This window comes from Hypanus sabinus, chromosome 8 (assembly GCF_030144855.1).
Source record: "Hypanus sabinus isolate sHypSab1 chromosome 8, sHypSab1.hap1, whole genome shotgun sequence".
Classification (NCBI taxonomy): Eukaryota; Metazoa; Chordata; class Chondrichthyes; order Myliobatiformes; family Dasyatidae; genus Hypanus; species Hypanus sabinus.
Window position 1 is genome coordinate 58,130,951 of NC_082713.1, and position 19,144 is coordinate 58,150,094.

Sequence of the window (19,144 nt, forward strand, 5' to 3'; positions counted from 1 at the left end):
AAAGGTCAGATCAACATGTTCAATTACAAATTACTTCTAATAATGCTCGTAATTGTATCTCTGAGGAATATCAAAGGATTTTAAAAACCTTATCAAAGGGTATTAAATCAGATGTTTACTTTCCCAATAATCTGGTTAGGAACATTTACAAAGTTCCCAATCTTAAAGATATCTCATGTCAGTGCATTGCAAATATTAAGCCACTTTTAATCCACATTAATTCAGTTTTATAATTGAGACGGTTAACTTGGGCATGATTACATTACTAGACCAATCAAATTGGGAAAAGTAGCTTGGAGGACTTTGTCTCAAACAACGTGCCCTGGGAAATGCCTAATGCAGATCTTGCATTGTACTACTCAAATGCTGTAATCTAAAGAATTCCTGACTAATTAATCTCATAATAAGGACAAACGAGAAAATCTACAGATGCTGGAAATCTAAGCAACACACACAAAATGCTGGGGGAATTTTTTTTTCCACAGATGCTGCCTGGCCTGCTAAGGAATTCACCAGAGAAAGGTGATGATAACATTAGGAAATAGCAGCAAGAATATTGTCTCACATCTACTCTGACATGCAATACAACCATGCTGAATTTTAACTTAAGTGCCACTTTTCTATATCAACCTCATTTCCTTCAATTTTCTTAATATTCAAAACTATGTTAATTTTCTTGAATTTGTTCAAATGACTGAAGTTCCACAGTTCTCTCAAATCCAAAAATTCCCCACCTCCCAGGCAAAGCAATTTATTCTTGTTTTACACACAAAACGCTGGAGGAACTCAGCAGGTTAGCCAGCATCCGTGGAAAGGAATAAAAAGTCGAGACTGAGCAGAGATCCTTTCTCCCACTCATTACCTCTTCATTCCTCAGAGCCACCACCTTCTTCCCACCCTACCTTCCCTGAATACCTCTACTCTCACTTCCCTTCTGACTCCTCCAACTCTCTTCCTGTATTGACCACAGCTGTGTCTTCACAAACCTTGCCCTCTGAAGTTGAACATTCTGTCCTCAGCAAGGTCTTTACCTTTGTCCCCCTGTGCCTGCAACTTCAGTGAGCTCCCTGCCCACCATGAAACCAAGCTCTTCTTCCGTCACCTCTATCCCCGAGCCTACTACTTCAGCTTGGAGGTGGATTTTTCACCCTGCATCGATGACTACTTCTCCCATCTCTAACCCTCCTCCTCTTCTCAGACACCCCACTCTGGTCTCCTTTCTGCTCTGGATCTTTTCATCTCTAATTGTCAGAGAGACATCAAGTTTCTTGACTTCAGTACTTCTCTCCTATTTGAACCTTACCCCCCCCCCCCAAATGCACCATCCTTCACTCCACACCAATCCCAACCTCACAATCAAACCCAGACTTCGGTGGGGGGGGTGGGGTTTGCTGCTATAGTCGGGCAGAATTTCTCAATTACCTCTACCTTGCCAATGCCAGGAGACAACACTAAGAGATCTCCTCTTCCTTGCCCCTTGAAGAGGACCCCACTATTAGGCCATTGTCTCCTACACTATCACCAACCTCCAACTCTGGACAGCTCACATCCACTGCTACTGAGCTCTACCAAAGATCCACAAAACTGGCTGTCCGTGTAGGTCCATTGTTTCTGTCTGCCAGGTGCCTCACTGAACTTAAGTCTGAATGGCTCAACTCCATTTTATCCCTCTTGGTCAAGTCCCTTCCCACCTAGCTCTGTGACACTTCAGATACTCTCTCCGCAACAACTTTCAGTTCTGTGGCCCTAACCGCCTCATTTTCACCATGGATGTTCACTCCTCATACACTTCTATCCTCCATCAAGGAGACCTTAATGCACCCCACTTCTTTCCTTACATGAGATCTAACAAATTCCCCTCCTCACATTCAACAATCTCTTTTGGCTACCCCCACTTAGAATAAAAGCAAACAAAAAGTCTTGAAAGGTTTCGGCCTGAAATATCAATTCCTTCTTCCTTTCTACAGGGGCTGCCTGACTGGCTGAATTCCTTCTCCATTTTTTATTAGTACGCTGGATTTCCAATGTCTGTAGAATCTCTTGCTTTTATTTTCATGTCAGTCCAGAATGGCCGAATCCTCAGTTTAGAAGTGTGCTTGTTGGTTCTAGACACTCTAGCCATGGGAATGAAATTAAAAAACAACACTCCATGCACTGTTTGACACTCTTGTCAAATATTGCAATTAATTTATTTGACTGACCTCACTTCTGATATACCTATTATAGGCCCATTCTGCTTAATCATTGCTCACATGACAATCCTACACTCAGAAATCTGATAAACTTGGACTGCGCTCTCCATTTTACAAGATATAGTAAAGAACTTTATTTGGAGTTTGAGAATGCCATATTTATACCTGAAATTGGATGCTAATCTTTTTAAAGGCTTGTTAATTGTTACATACACCTGTTAGGGTGCATTCTCCAGATACCATACGAGGTAACCGCAGCCTTCAGCCAGGAGCAGATATCATCAGGTGGTTCCCAACCTTCACACAGTGTTTCCACCCTTAACCACGACACTCTCCAATTGGTGGGCTGGCAGTGGTGGCCAAATCACTGCCCACCTACTCCTGGCTTCCAGATTCCCTCCTCTCACCTACTCCAAATCCAACAAGAGGCTTGTTCTGCCTCTTCCTCCATCCTATGAGCTACTTGTTTTTTGCTCCTTTCGTCCAGGCCCAGAGCTTACAACAACCAACATGCTGATTTGGCTAAACTGGGCAATTGTGGAAGAATCCTCTTCCTTTGGAATAAAGCATCCCTCCGCTGATTTCCAACTTGATGGAATAGTACCTTTGGCCCAGATCTTTCTCATGACTTTCCACAGCCTCCAAAGAAGTTTTGGGTATTTCTTATATACCTTATAAGGTATTCTGCTTGGACCTGGGACAGCTGATGCTTCAGCTTTCCAGATGATGTCCTGTATTTCCTCCCATGTAGGCTCCTTCTCATTCAGCTCAATTGATGGTTTTTCTGGTCTACACACAGCCCGATTGGTTCCGAGTCCCTGCCCCCTCCGTGGGTCGCTGTGTTCGTCCTGCAAGAACTCCTCTATCTCTGGCTTCGAGCTGGATAGTATACCAGATTTTTGTTGGCCGAGTAGAGCCCTGGTGAAGCTGAATGGACCTCTCACAAACTGCGCTCGCCTTTTCTCTTTCTTCCTTCTTTGCTGTCAAAGATGTCCGCTCTCTGAAGTTTACACAACTGTTCCTGCAGCATGCTGGTTAAGTTCTTGATACCTTCTTTATCAGTAGGTGAGTTGGTTTTAAACCTCGTTGAGAGTCTTTAATTCGCCTCTCAAGCGACAAACCTCCTTTTCCCTATTTGGTTGCCGTGGTAACTCGGGTTGACTTCTCTGCTCCATTGGGCCAAATCATTCCTTAGCTAGACTGAATGCTATGGCTGTGAGTGAGGTCTTTCTGTGTACTGGGCCTGCTAAGGCAACTTCCAGGATGCCGTCTAGATCATCATCGAACTGCATCCAGGCAAAGTTGTCTGACGATCTAGGCCATTTGATCCTGTCTTTCCTTGACAAATGGATTGGGGTCACCAAGGGGGAACTCACTTGGTCTGTTGTTTGGTGCTGAGGCGACTCGAGTGCAGGGAGATCGTCAGCTCTGTGAGGTGCTTCCTGGCTGACATTCTCCTTCGTCTCACCGGATACTATCTCCATGCACTGCACTTGGATCACCACCGATTCACACCTAGACCTGCTCTGGTGTACCTTGAGCAGACTTTCCCGCAACAACACCAACTTCATAAAGGAAATTGCGCCAAGGCAATTGGGAAATTAAGAGACATGATGGAAGATAAAGAAATGACAACCAGATACTTTATAACTCCCAATATATTCACCCTTGCAAAATAAAACTAAAAGCCATTCATTTGTTGTAAAACTTACATATAGTTTCAGACTTTGACTTATAGTATTGCCAAGAAAACAGGCAAGGCTGAGCATTGGAAACAAAAATCAGAAACCAGCAAGAATGAATGAAATGAAAATTTTTTTTTAAAACTAACTTTTTATACATCTGAAGTAAAAACAGAAAATGATGGAAATATTCAACAGGTTAGGCAGTGCCTGTGGAAAGAGAAACAATATTTCACTCTAGGATCTATTACCAGAGCTGAGAAGTGATAACAAATTAGTGTTAAATAGCAGAGAATTTGGAGAGTAGAACAAAAGAAATGATGAACTGGACGGGATCCACTCTCTCAGCGTTTCCATTCAAGGGCATTGGTGCTTCCATATTGGGCCATGATGCAAACAATCAGTCCACTGCACATCCACAGAAATTTATTAAAGTTTTAGATGAGACATCGAACCTTCATAAACCTCTAAGTAGAGGTGCTGCTGAGCTTTCTTTGTAATGGCATTTATTGCTAGACCTAGGACAGATCCCCTGAAATGATAATGATAAGGAATTTAAAGTTATGACCTTCTTTCCCTTTGATCCTCCAATGAGGACCGGCTCATGGACCCCGGTTTCCTCCTCCTGAGGTCAATAATCAGATCTTTGGTCTTATTGACATTGAGAGAAAGGTTGTTGTTGTGGCACCACTCAGCCAGATTTTCAAACTCACTCCTACATTCCAATTCGTCACCACATTTGTTTTGACCAATGACAGTGGTGTTGTCGGCAAATTTAAATATGGCATTGAAGCTTTGCTTAGCCTCACAGTCTGAGTATAACTCAAGTAGAAAAGGGGGCCAAGCACACAGCCTTGTGCTGCACCTGTGCCGATGGTGATTGTGGTACAGATGTTGATACCAATCAAAACTGATTGGATCTGCAAGTGAGGATATACTTGCACAAGGAGGTATTGAGGGCTAGATCTAGGAGGTTATTGATTAGTTCTGTAGGGACGATAATAATGAATGCAGAGTTGTAGTCAATGAAGAGCATACCGGTGTATGCATCTTCACTATCCAGATCTTCCAGGTTTGAGTGGCATCTGCTGTTGACCTGTAGTGATGGGAGGCAAACTGCAGCAGATCCAAGTCACTCATCAGGCAGTAGCTGATATCTTCCTGCCTCTGTAATAAGTTCTATTGTCCTTGATCTATATTTCCTCAACTCCTCAAACCCATCCATCAGTTTAACCATGTCCCCTGCTTGTGCCTTATGTTAACAACCAATACACCTGTGCATGTTCTGAGGACAGCATACAAGTGTCACCAAAGCAGCATGCCCACAATGCCCTGCAGACCAACGGAACACAACACTCAACAAGCACCTTTCCTCCCTCCACTATCTCCCACCTACCCACACAGAGTCCTCCAGCTCCAGGGCAGACATCCAGTCTCCGGACTTTAGGCTGCGACTTCTGGCCAACTAATTGATTCCCAGACTCCAGGCTTGAACTCTGGGAATACTGACTGATCAGCCCTCATGACCCCTGGGCATATGGACAGCTGATCCAGGTCCCATTGACCTGGGACAGCCCGCCATTCTCAGGCATTCTTCGTCACCAGTCCACGTAGCTGGCCTCTGAGCTGAGACATAGACTCTGGATATCCTTCATCTCCATGCACGTGACGCTGGGCTTCAAGCACAGAGTGGCAGCCTGCGACTTCAGGCATCTCCAAGCTTCTCAACAAGCCTTTCTTACTTACTCTAAGCCCTTCAAAATTTTAATCAAAGTTAATTAGCCTCCTCTGTTCTGTAGGAAACTACCCTTGCTTATCCAATCTTCCCTTATACAATTTCCCATTCCTGACAACATCCTCAAATCTTTTTTGCACACTCTCAAGTCCAATCACATCTTTCCTGTACTTGCAGTGACCAGAATACTTATGCAATACTCAAACATACTTCTAATATAACATCTTATTCTTAATTATAATTATCCTTACATAAAACAATTAATGTTTCCAGTTGTTGGCCTATAATCAGAATTGGCTTAGCTTTATTTTTTCCACAGCCTGTCATCGTTTTCCTAAATTCCCCTTTTAATTTTATTGCTATATCTTTTATATTTTTCCACTTTTTTTGCCACATGAAGCTCTGATATAAATGCACTTTTATTAAGTCCTATTCTCTGTGAAGCTTGATCTTGACTTGACAGTCACACCCTTTTCTCTTGTGGGAACTTTTTAAACACACACCCTTTCGGTCTCTTTCTTAAATGCCTTGCATTCTTGAGGGCAACTGACTTTCTTGGAGTCTACTCCTACTAAACAATTTCACAGCTTTATAGAAATTGACTTTTCCCAGTATGGAAACTTTAATCCTATTTTAAACTTTCTTTCTCATAACTATGTCAAATCTAAATGAATTAATTATTATCACTGCTCAAAAAAAAAATGGTCTCCTAATAATTCTCCTTCCAGCTGTTTTTCCCCCAAAACAGTTCCAGGATCACATCACCTCTTATTGGGCTTACTTTATTGGAAATCATCACAACTATAAAGAAAGACCAACTTGTTCTTTTCCATCCACTCAACATGTTTTTATTTTAATGACTGTTTTCACCTACACCCCACACCACCACCCTCCCCAGTGTTCATTAGCAGCTTCTACAAGTTGGGCTAAAATTGTTCTCAGCAAGATGAGTAAGGAAACTTATCAACTTCTAGCTGAAGAGCTCAATTCTAAAATGGCAAATGTGGACATGCACAAACCAAAGTTCATTTTAACAGAATTTCTTCCACTATTTCAATGAATGCCTTCCATTCTTAGACAGCCTCATAGGGTCAAGAAGGGCTCAATTCCTTGGGTTCTGACGTAGTCGACGAAGCCAGCACGAGTTTGCCCGACATGCAGGAGGTGATTGATGGAACAGGTAGATGAATACGTGGGAAGATAGCAAGCTCTTCAGCTGTTTATACTGGCTATTATTGATGGCCTTTTCTCTATTTTGAGTGATGATGGGCCAATGAATCTTTGGAGGGTGCATCACTATTCTCCAAGCTTCTTTCTTGTGACTACCAAGAGATCTCTTAACTTGGAGTACAGAATCTGGTTAAGGAGCAGGATATTAAGAATGCCATGGCAAGTTAAAACAACATCGACTACAAATGAAACCCCGCTGGTGTCCTTGGCTGCGCAAGTCTGGGGAAGATACAAACCCGTGGGAATCAGGCAGCTTGTTCCACCCCAAACCCCAGTTTGTGTGGAAGCTGTGCAATTTGCAACCCTGTTAAAACTCGGTGCCAAGAAACAGACAGCACACAATTAAAAGGAATTATATTTAAGAATCTTAACTAAAGGGTTAGTACAGAAAGGACAAAGAAAAAAAAACAAAAAGGGCCCATTATAATTAAACAGTCAAATGTGCAGCAGTTGGAGGTCAATTCATCGAACCTCGGTTGATCTCACCCATTGAATCACCATCTCCCCATCAGGTCGCATCAATGACCGGTTCTCTCCAGCACTCTCTCTTCATCTCATGCCAAACAAAAGACTCAGCTCACATTCCAAAGCACCCGTTATCTCTGACCATAACCCAAGCACTGTTTCTACAGAAAGATCATTACGTTAGCATTGAAACCTTTCCCAGGCTGTTACACATACAATTAGAGTTTTGAAGCTGGAGATGATGCTCAAATTGGATCACTTTACCTGTCAGAGGATTTGGAGGAATTTCCTGAAACATCCTCAGTGGTCTCTCTCTACTGTTTAAAGTACCCATTGTACATATAGGAAGGCAGGGATATTACCTTTTAGATTGTGAGCTTTGAAGTCTAAATCTTTAAAATACCATATTTTTACAGATGGCCAAAGGCCATGCTAGCCCAGGAAGGCATTAATAAGGTTCATCACTCCAATTGCCTGACTTAATTCAGAAGTAGTTCCTGATATATGGGAAGTGGAACTCACTTGTAGACTGGCGTCTTCGACTGTTATTGTATTGTGCTGCAAGGGGGTAGATTAGCAAAGGATTTTTATTTTGCAGTTCTTGAATGTGGATCCAATTCTCTTGGACACTTCAGTGAACAAATCAGTGATGACTTAGAACTTAATCTTCAAACCTGCATGTACAGAAACACCATTCACACACTACAGCTTCATTACTAAGCTTGGAGTATTCTTTGCTCTGCATTATAGGTTAAATGATTTCCTACTTGCCTTGCAGATTAGGAAGATTTTAAGATGTGAAATGTAGCACTGAAGCAAGGGAAATGGAGGAAACGCTTAAGACTATGATGTAGCCTTGCTTCACATCAGTCTGCACTGATGTTGTGGCCCCATGGGCTGAGATCACAGCTTGCATGCCATCATGATGATCAAGATGAATGGCTGCTCCACAAACACACACATCTGACAGTGTTCTTTTCATTATTCTGTACTTGCAAAAGCACACAAAATGCCTTCTTATTTAAAATAAACCCCATAAAAGTTGACATTTGTTTGTTCAAGCAAAAGAATGAACAGTAATCCACACCTTGTTGCAGCAAAATCAAAACTGGCTGGGCCACTTTAACTCACATCAATTTATCAAGCCACAGATTAAACAAAAATATAAATAAAATCATTGCCTGTCACTGAGTTGGAAAGCCAAGTTGGCTCAAATTCTGTATTTGCAGTGTTCAGATGAAGAACATCAGCTTGATCAACCACTTTCTTTGCTTTAGACCTCACTGAAAAACAGCATCAAGTTAAAACAACACAAGGTGATAGACAAACATTTACACTGAGCCACAAGTGCATGCTCTGCAAAAATCCTACAAATGAAATGGCAAGAAGTGAAACAAGGACAGTGTCAAGGCTAGTGTAGGCCAAGCCAACAGTTCAGGAATTGAGGTCCCAATTGCATTCATTCAGTTCTATCCATCAGGCTACATCACACAAATAACCTAACACCAGATTCCCAAAAGAGGTTCAGTATTCTGTCATAGAAAGAGCTTACCAAGAGGCCAAGAGGACAGAAGAATGTGTTTCAAAACCACCTTGCCTGACCAGCTGACTTCCTCCAGAATTTTTTGAATGTGTTTCTCCTCAAGAAAGTTAAACCTTCTCATGAACTCCTCAGAATCCCTGGCCCACTACTACTCAAAAAGGAGAGGAAACAATGGAATAACACTGAAAACCTCTAGTCCATCCATTGACAGCTTAGCACAAATGGTGGCACATCACTTCCCAAGTTAACCACCCCGCCACTTCACCAAGCACCTTCTGGCCTACTTGTTGCAAGATCTACAGACTTCCTGCTTTCTCAACACTACCTGCTCCTCCACCTATCTTTATCATCTGCAAACTTGGCCACAAAGAAATCAATTGAGTCATCCAAATCATTGACATATCATGTGAAGAAGCAATCTCAATATTGACCCCTGCAGAATACCATTAATCACTGGCATTGTGACTTAATGCAAGCCACTGGGAGAAACATTGGACTGTAGTATAAAAGACTTTATTCGGCACACACAGCTAATGTTCTTTGCAATCACCCTGGATTGAAAGACTGCCTGACACAATGTTACATCACATTTTTATATGTTAAAGAACAAAGACAATTTCTATAGTTAAAATACATTCCAAATCTCCAGAATACACCCTATCAACCAGCAGCCAACCAACGTGGGTTCCCTTTATTCCAACTTTTTGCTTCCTACCAGTCAGCCAATTTTCTATCTGTGCTAGTATCTCTACTGTAATACCATGTGTTCTAACTGATGCACCATCAATAACTCACTCTGAGACGTAAAGGCAAGATATCGGCTTTTATTGACTGGAAGAAGGAACAAGCAGTGAGTCACCACCATACTACATCCTGGAGACCGAGAGGCCGGGCTCAGGCCTCAATCGCCCTTATACCGGGGTCTGTGGGAGGAGCCACAGGAGCAGTCAGCAGGGGGCATGTCCAAACAGGTATATGTAGTTCACCACACTAACCTTGTTAAACAGCCTCATGTGTGGCACCTTATCAAAAGCCTCCAGAAAAACCACTGACTTTGTCTATCCTCCCTGTTACTTTCTCAAAGAATCCCAACAGATTTGTCAGGCAAGAACTCCCCTCAAGGAAACCATGCTGACTTTGGCCTACTTTATCATGCCAAGGTACCCCAAAACCTCATCCTTAATAATGAACTCCAATATCTTCCCAACCACTGATGTTAGGCTAACTGGGCTACAATTTCCTTTCTTCTGCCTTCCTCCCCTCAAGAGTGGGGTGACATCTGCAATATTCTAGTCCTCAAAACCACTCCAGAATCCAGCGATTCCTGAAAGAAATCATTACTAAAGGCCCCCACGATCTTTTCATCTACCTCCTTCAGAACCCTGGAATTCGTTCAGAAGTGGAATGGAAACAAGTCATCCAAGGTCATGATGGAACACCAAAGGGGAAAAAAACTTTAGTGCTTAAAAAAAAATCAATACTTTCAATATCACAGAACATTTAAGGATAACTACCTAAAAAGGAAATTACTGTTTAGTATAGAAATTGGCCATCTAATTTAGAGGCAATGCAATAAATTCTCATGGATAGGATATAAATGACAATGTTCAACTTTAATGCAATTTTGAATTTCCTTCTAAGTAATTAAATATTACTTACATTATATATTATAATGTAATACTGAAGTAAACGGAGAATTAAATATTTGCCCACGATAACATTCTGTCATTGAAACTATTCTCCACCTAAAAGATTCTGGAGGCATAAGATCATTCTGCCAGATTATATCAAAGAGCACAGCCCATAAATTAGAAAACACACTATAGAGCTAAGCATAAAAAGGTGATCTCACTGGACAGGTATTTTTGCCAAAAGCAAAAACAAGTTACAGTTTAGCAAATCGTATTCAGAGCCATTTGCCTCATGCTATACATATAACGTCTGAACATTACAGGGAAATTCCACTGAATAATATCTCAAAGAAATTCAGACTAATTTTGTGTAACTATATTCAAACACACACTCACTCACACACAAACAAACACTCAAGGAACTCAGCAGAACAGGCAGCATCTATGGAAAAGGTTAAACAGTTGACATTTTGGGCTCAGTCTCTTCTTCAGTACATGTTAAGTTTTCTGCCTATGCAATTGAAATCACTTTCCTCCTTTTGCAGTGAAATGCAATAATGATATTTCTGAGTCAGTTCTCATCACAATGGGAATTCCATTGGACACATTGGGATCCAAATCATCTTAACTTCAGTATGATCTCAGTATGGGATGCATGGCATAACATTCCTTTCAGAACTTCACAGTGGAATTTTAACTATGTTATTACAGGAGCTCTCATCTCTGGACAAATCCTCCACAACCAAGTCCACTGGGACTTTTGCAAGTATCAATTACTCACCTTCACCCTTCATGCTCAATGCCTCCCACTACCATCGAACTAGCCACAACACTGAACCTCACCCACATCAGCATCACTATCTTCTGATAGCCAGTATTCCACCCCAACTCCAAGTCCTAGGCCTCAAACCCCTTGTCAGCTGCCTGCATTCGCCTCAGCTTTGCTCCTTTGAGTTATTATGGCTTCAAACCTGTGTCATTTACACACACTTAAAGATTGTTGTGGCAGCCCTAAAGACTAGAATAGTTGCTAGTGCTCTATTACTGCACCTAAATACAATAATTATGGCACATTATCATTTCTAGGCATACATACTTTCAGGAAATTGGTTCAGTTAAGTAAGACATCAAAGTTAGTAATGAAATACATCAGTAAACCTAAAAGGATTTTTTTTTTAATTTTTACAGTCAAATGTAGCAATTTTAAGATTTGTGGATGAAATTTTTTGTGAAATTAATCATAAAATGTTTAAGCATAAAATACAATTTGAAAGCCAGTATATCAGTCGTGCGGAAGTCCATAATCTCAGGTTCAAAATGCTTGGTTAGGTACAAAAAATATTAGTCTTGCAAACAAGCATCTAAAAATATCAAATGTTTATATTGCCAAAAGATGTTGTAGCAGCTTACATAGCATAGCGTATCATACAAACAAATTAATATCTGAACATAACCTGTTAGCACTTCATATTAGTATAGCTATGTAATAGTGAGGAGATATTTTTATGGAGTACAATATTCAGTTGATTTGCTTCTATAGGTATGCTATGCAGATTGAAACAGTACTTTTTGTCTGCAGAGACATATTGATCTAGTAGTATCATAAAAGAATTTACAGTTACATAACTTCTTTCACATCTTCAGGACATGAAAAAGGTGTAAAATAGCCCATTTCTAATTTTGAAATAAAATCACTTATCTTGTGGGCAAGTGGGGCAGTGGAACAGTCTAGATATGTAAAAGAACGATTAGTGAATTTGTTTCAGCAGCAGAGGACAAATACCCAGAGGACTATAGAGATGAAAAGGCCCTATTGAATCTCACCAGGGTAGACAAGGCCTCTGATCAACATCTATGGTAGAAGTGAGTGTTTCCAAGAAAGTAGCATTTCTTTGACAACTATGAATTTTCCTCCAATATTAAAGTTCAAAGTTAAAATTAAATTTTATTGTCAAAGTACATAAACAGTGTGTCACCATATGGAATCCTGAGATTCATTTTCTTGTGGGTATACTCAATACATCTACAGAATAGTAACTATAACAGGATCAAAGAGCGGTCAAACCAGAGTGCAGAAGGCAATCAACTGTGCAAATACGTATATAAATAGACAACGGGATGACCCACTGGGGCACCCTTTGAGAGAAGGTTAGTGCAGTCTGAAGTGACCAGAATGAACATTAAATTTTCCTGAATGCATTTGGTATCATTTTGCTTTGGAAATTGAAGAAGAAAACCTGAGTTTATTAAAGAAGAACGACATGTAGCAGGACAAATATAGCTCCTCCTTGTTTAATGAAGGACACTTTTGATGGGATAATTTCTGGTTGATCTGCCAAGGCACAAGGGTGTGCCTCTCGTTGTCATTCTGGAGATGTGCAGTCCTTTCATCTGCTGTCTCTTCATCTCCTCTGTTTATTCATTGTCTCTGATCCTGGAGATGTGCACTTCTCAGCTCCTTGTCTCTTCCTCTACCCTCCTTCTGTACCTGCTTTTGTCATTCTGGAGACGTGCAGCCCTTTCATCCCCTATCTCTTCAATTCTTCTGCTGTTTGTTCTTTCTCTCTGAACCTGGAGACGTGCATTTCTCTGCTCCTTTGTCTCTTCCTCTCTCCTCCTACTATGCTAGGTGTTGTCATTGTGGAGACGTGCATGCCTCTCCTCCTGTCTCTTCTTCTCTCATCTACTTTGTCCTGACTCTTTGATCCTGGAGACCTGCGGCCCTGGCCTCATTCAATTCTTGTTCTCTCTCTCTCCTTGCCGCTTCTCGAAGATGTTTGGTGTCATCTCTTGACCATAATGTCCCCCTTCTCTTTCCACATGGCATAATTAGGCTGACCATATTTTTTTTACCCTAATGCTTGTTAGAAGATATGAAGCAGTAACACTAAAGCCTCCAGGATGCTGATTATTCTTGATGATGTGGTTGGCGCTCTCCTCAATGGACATGATGTAGTCACCGCTGTCCTTTGACTGCAGCAAAGGGTTTGATGGGTGTCTCAAAGTACATCAATACAATAAGATTTAATTATCTCTTATTGATGGGTGGCAGTTAGATTTGTCCCAATCCTGCACATGCTGATGGTGGTTCGCAGAATGTGAGCACTCAAAATAGAGCTGCCCTGCCCTTTTGCTCCGGTTGGTGTCGCTGCTGTGAGCATCGTGAGTCACTTCTGAGGCTGGCCACGTGCTTGCGTCATGGTGTCACGCCACGGTTTCCATCATGGCTGACATTGGCTCTTGGGTGAAAACAGGGCTTTTGATTTTGGCGAGTGAGCAATTTTATACAAATATATAACGCTGAACTTTGCCTGCATTCTGTAAGTTAGCACATTATATGTCGACTTAGCCAAAAATAGTGCCACTGTAATGCACCGTTTGCGCTAATTGGAGGTCACAAACAGAGCATGAGCGTTTTAGTAATATATAGATAGCAATAAATAATGAGAACATGAGACAAGGAGTTACAGAGTCCTTGAAATTGAGATCATTGCTTGTGGGAACATTTCAATGATGGGGCAAGTGAAGTTGAGTGTAGTTATCCCCCTTTATTCAAGAGCCTGATGGTTGAAGGGGTGTGACTTTTCTCGAACCTGTTGGTGTGAGTCCTGAAGCACTTATACATTCTACCTGATGCCAGCAGCAAAAACAGAGCAGGACCTGGGTGGTGGGGATCTCTGATGATGATCAGAGCCATACCCAACTAAGTGCTTTCATCTAAGCCAAGTGCCTTTAATATAGAAAGACCATCTTAAGTTATTCCATGGAAATGCAAACAGACAAAATTAGATGACAAACAGGTTGAAAGAGAGTTGACTATATTCAGGGGTTAAACTTATCACAGCATTTAAACATTAAAATATTAGTTGACTTTTGAATTCTATTAATCATCTTCCTAAAAGTTGTAATATATTGGCCTTGGTGGTATAGAATGATCAAAACAACTTGCCAACAACAGGGAAAAGACAAATGATCAAACACAAGGCATCACAAGCAGCCACATGATGAAACCCTACGTAAATAAATGTCAATCAACTACACCCTTAGAAGTGTGTCAAATCACAATCGAAAATCTTTTATACATCGAGATTTAATTCACATGCAAATAGCAGCTAGGTTTCTACAGTTTGCAGATGTTTACCCTGGTTTTACCCCACCTGGGGTATTCCCTTACCCTACCTTCCTAGCAATTTAGCAAGTATTTGTCTTCTATCCAAATCTGATAAAGGTCTTCAGCCTGAAACACTGACTCTGTTTCCCTTCCCACCAAAGCAGCCTGACCCGGAGAATATTTCTAGCATTTTGTTCTTATTTTAGATTTCCAGTATCTACAGTATTCTTTTCAGTTCAGTATGGACTCCGAAAGAAAAATAAGGGACCAGTGTAATGCAAAGGTCTAATAAATTGTCACGTTGTGTTCAGCCAAATACAACAAACACATTATGTTGAAGAGTGTCAGAAGAAATGGGATGTAAAACACAGTTTAATACCATTAGTTAAAAACTAAAGATGATTTGATAACAGCTTCCAGCTATGGTCAATTCTTCGATCTGACTTTGAGTTGAAAAAGCCTGGACCAAATTGTTTGCATTCAACTAATCTAAGTATTTGAAATAGATGTGGTTACAGTCAACGTCTTCTGGTTTTCCATCAGGTAAACATTGCACATGGCAATGTCATGAATGTTTTTCTAACCTTCAGGGTCTTGGGCTGGAACGTTTCCCAGTTTTGTCTGTAGTGGCATCACCGAACCATAGAACAGTTCCAGCACAGAAGACCATTCAGTCCACTGTGACCATGCTGTCTCTCTATCTGAGCAACCTTTCAGTTTAATAAATGTTCTTTCAGCATGCATTTTTCCAATTTGATTCCCTCTTCAACACAATGGAAATTGTCCCCTCCATGTCCATGCTGCATAAAAAGTCTGTTTTGGTCATTCTTAATTCTCTTCCCATTTATTCTGCATCCATGACCATAATTCATGATCCTTCCTACAAAGGAAAGAGCCTCTCTCCAAATACTCTGTCCAAACCACTCACTTCCATTAAATTTCCACCGAATCTTCCCTAAATAAATCAGACCCAACCATTCTAATCACCTCCTTACATTTGGTTGGCAAAGTTGCAGTCAGTACATCATCATGGGACAAAGGGCCAAACTGTGATTTAGTTTTATGTTCTATATTTTACCGCATTAAATATTCTTCTGCCAAGCATTCATCCATTCCACCAGCCTGTTTATATCCCACTGCAGCTTGTTACTAAACTCTTCACATTTCACAGCTCGGCCCAGTTATGTCCAAATCTGGGTCAATGAGGTTAATCAATGTAGATGACAAATACAATGATCTAACATTAAACATTAGGGAACACCACAATTTATCTCCCTTCAGCAAACAGCCATTAGCTTTGAACTGTTATCAGTTGGTTAGCCACATTAATTTAGACATTTCTTTTTTGCCATGTTTTTGAAGTTTGGTGACAAGCCTGTTAACACCAGGAACCAATACACGCATCAGCTGAGATGGAGATACTGAGCAAATAGAAATTTTAGAATTTGTCAAAGCAGACAATGAATCAACTTCCCGATTCTTCCATTCCATATGGCTAGAAAATCATTTATTCAACAATCTCTGCCAGCATCTACATCTTTGCTCTGGGGAAATTAACTGCTGTATTGGTACAGAAGACAAAGTCCCACAGCATTATCAAATTCATCACTTCTTCATTCAGGGTTTATGCCTGTAGCATTCAAATCAGGTTTCCATTATCTTTAGAAAAGTGTTGAGATATGACCTCTGCAAAACTTAAATGCCACGAGGCAATACCAGTCAAGACCCAGATCAGTTGTGGTAGTGCTTACCAGCTATAATGGCTCCTACAAAGAGTCAGGCAGCATCACCAACAAAAGCATGCCCTTCTTCCAAATGAGCTTAACACATCCTACAATTACTTTGAGCAGTAGGGATTAGTATGTCAACATCAAGCCAACAGCCTCTAACGCACCGGAACCCACAGTCAGCATCACAGAAGCAAGATCAGCTTTCAGGAGAGTGTTCCAGCTGCCCTTACATCCTGTGTAGATCAGCAGGCAGAGGTACTGCTCTTCCAAACTTCAATCTGAGATTTGCACCTACGTTAAGACCTCTATCATCATCCAGGTACCTAAAAATAAGGTAATGTAACGTAATGACTAAAACCTGGTGTCCCTCATCTACTATTTTGAGAGACTGATCATGTCTTGGATTAACTCCAAAGTCCAAAGTAATCACAACATATTGCAATTTGTCTACTGGCATGACAGCCATCTCACTGGCACTAGATGGTCCAGAAATGAATGCAATGATACCTATAAATCAAACTATTGTACATTTATTACAGCTGTGTTTAATTCTATAATACCAAGCAAGCTCATCACCAAGCTCCAAGAACTGGAAGTCAACACATCCTTCTGTATCTGGATCCTTGACTTCCTGACCAATAGACCATAATCAGTAAGAAAAGGTAGCAACTTGACTTCCTGGCCCATAGATCACAATCAGTATGGAAAAGAAGCAACACCATTCTGCACTCATGTGGCTGCATCCTTCAGCCCCCTAACTCTACTCCCTGTATTCTTCTATCTGCACAGCCAGACTCTGTTCCAACTCCATCAACAAGTTTGCAAATTGTCGTGGGTTACCATCTCAAATTACAATGAGTCAAGAGTGCAGAGAGGAATGAAAAAGCTTAGTAACATGAAGTCACGACAACAATTTTTCCCTCAATGTCAGCAAAGCAAAAACAGCTGGTCATTTACTTCAGTAAGGGGGCAGAGCACAAGTTCCCATCTTCATTAACAGTGCTGAGGTTGAGCCGATTGAGACTTTCAAGTTCCTAGGTGTGATCATCACCAACAGACCATCCTGATCCGAAGAAACTATGGTCAAGAAAGCTCAGCAATCTCTTTACTTCCTCAGGATGCTGAAGAAATTTGGCATGTCCCATCATATCTTACACTTCCCTCATCAATTCAGCATAGAAAGAATCCCATCTGGATGCATCATGGCTTAGTACGGTAACTGCTCTGCATGCGACTAAGAAACTGCAGAGAGTTGTCACAGAAACCAGCATCCCCTCCATGGAATGTCTATTTCTCACCATCTTTAAAAGCACCCTGCATAATCAGACCACACCCACTCTTTTCTCCCCTCGCCCCCCAGGCAGAAGATACAAAAGCCTGAAAGCATGTACCACAAGGCTCAAGAACAGCTTCTACCCTTCTGTAATTAAACTACTATATGACTCTAGAATGATAAGACAGATTATTGACCCCACAATCGACTTCATCATGGTCTTGCACTTATTGTCTACCTGCCCTGTACAATCTCAATAGTTGTTGCACTTTGTTCTGTATTGTTATTGTTTTACCTTGTACTACCTTAATGCATTGTGTAATGATTGATCTGTATAAATAATATGCAAGGGAAGCTTTTCACTGCATCTCAGTAAATGTGACAATATTCCAATTCAGCCTAGCGCAGCCATCTACATTTCCTCATTTTGTACATTAGTATCTTACCAAACATATTTAGAATGTGGAAGACCTTTCTCCAACAGTAACTACATAGATATCAAATTAAAATTATAAAAGCTGCAATCAATTGATTTCTTTTGAACTAGATGACCCTTTTTAAACTGTTCAGTTATTTGAAATTCTTCCTGCTGCCCGATCTAAAAAAAACTTAAAATTTTCATCTGCTTGTAAAAAATTAAAAACAAACTTTTTAGACCTCTTTTTTAGAAACTCTGTAATCATTTTCTGATGAGCAACACTGCCTCTTAACACTGTAGTTTCAATCTTATCTTCTGTCACCATCTCAGGTTCAGAGGAATTTGACGACCACAGTTGCTGCTAAGTTTTTGTTTTATTTTTTGTCTCTCAACTACAGGTGTATCAAGAAAATATAACTCAGGAGTCATGTGCTGTCAGCTTTGTGTTGCCTGTCAACACTTTGTCAGATGCTTGTGATAGTTTGAAATAAGTGGCCTTCAACACGACACGTCCATCTATTAAAATCAGTTATATACATAACTATTACCAAAATATTCTAAATTAAGTATGTAATAAAATAAACAAAACTAAGAATGCTGCAAATCACATTATTCTTCATTAGTCCCACAATCACATTTGGGATTATTGGGTTGAGGTCATGATTCCTACACCAGGATCCATGAGATTTCCGAAACAAAATCTTGGAATATCTCAGCAAACTCTGCCAGAAAAAAAACTCAAGTGTAATTTCATCCCTTTGCAATAAAGAGTGAAGAGGGAAGAGAGTGGGGAGAAAAATTACCATAAGTTGGCGAAATTTATGTTCATGTTATCAAGTTTGAGGTTACCTTGACGGAATACAATGTCCAACCCAAGAGTGGCCTCATCGTGGCTGAAGAGGTGGCCATAGACTGAAATGTGGGAATGGGAATAGGGATAGGATAGGAACTGAAATGGTAGGCCACCAAGAAATTCTGCTTTTTGTGAATGGAGTTCAGGTGGTCCCCCAATCTACATCAGGTCTCACAAAAGCAGAGGAGGCCACATCAAGTGACTCATCCTCCCCATCTCCTTCCTGGCAACTGGCAGAAGTGCCACAGCTTCCCATTCACCTCCACCCTCACCTCCATTCA

The 19,144-nt window shown here is 40.8% G+C and overlaps 1 protein-coding gene across 1 annotated transcript in view; it reads right to left on the minus strand.

Annotated features, from left to right (window-relative positions):
• pof1b (POF1B actin binding protein) overlaps positions 1 to 19,144 on the minus strand; it is a 117,335-nt gene that overhangs the window by 90,326 nt on the left and 7,865 nt on the right. The gene's annotated exons all lie outside the window — the stretch shown is intronic.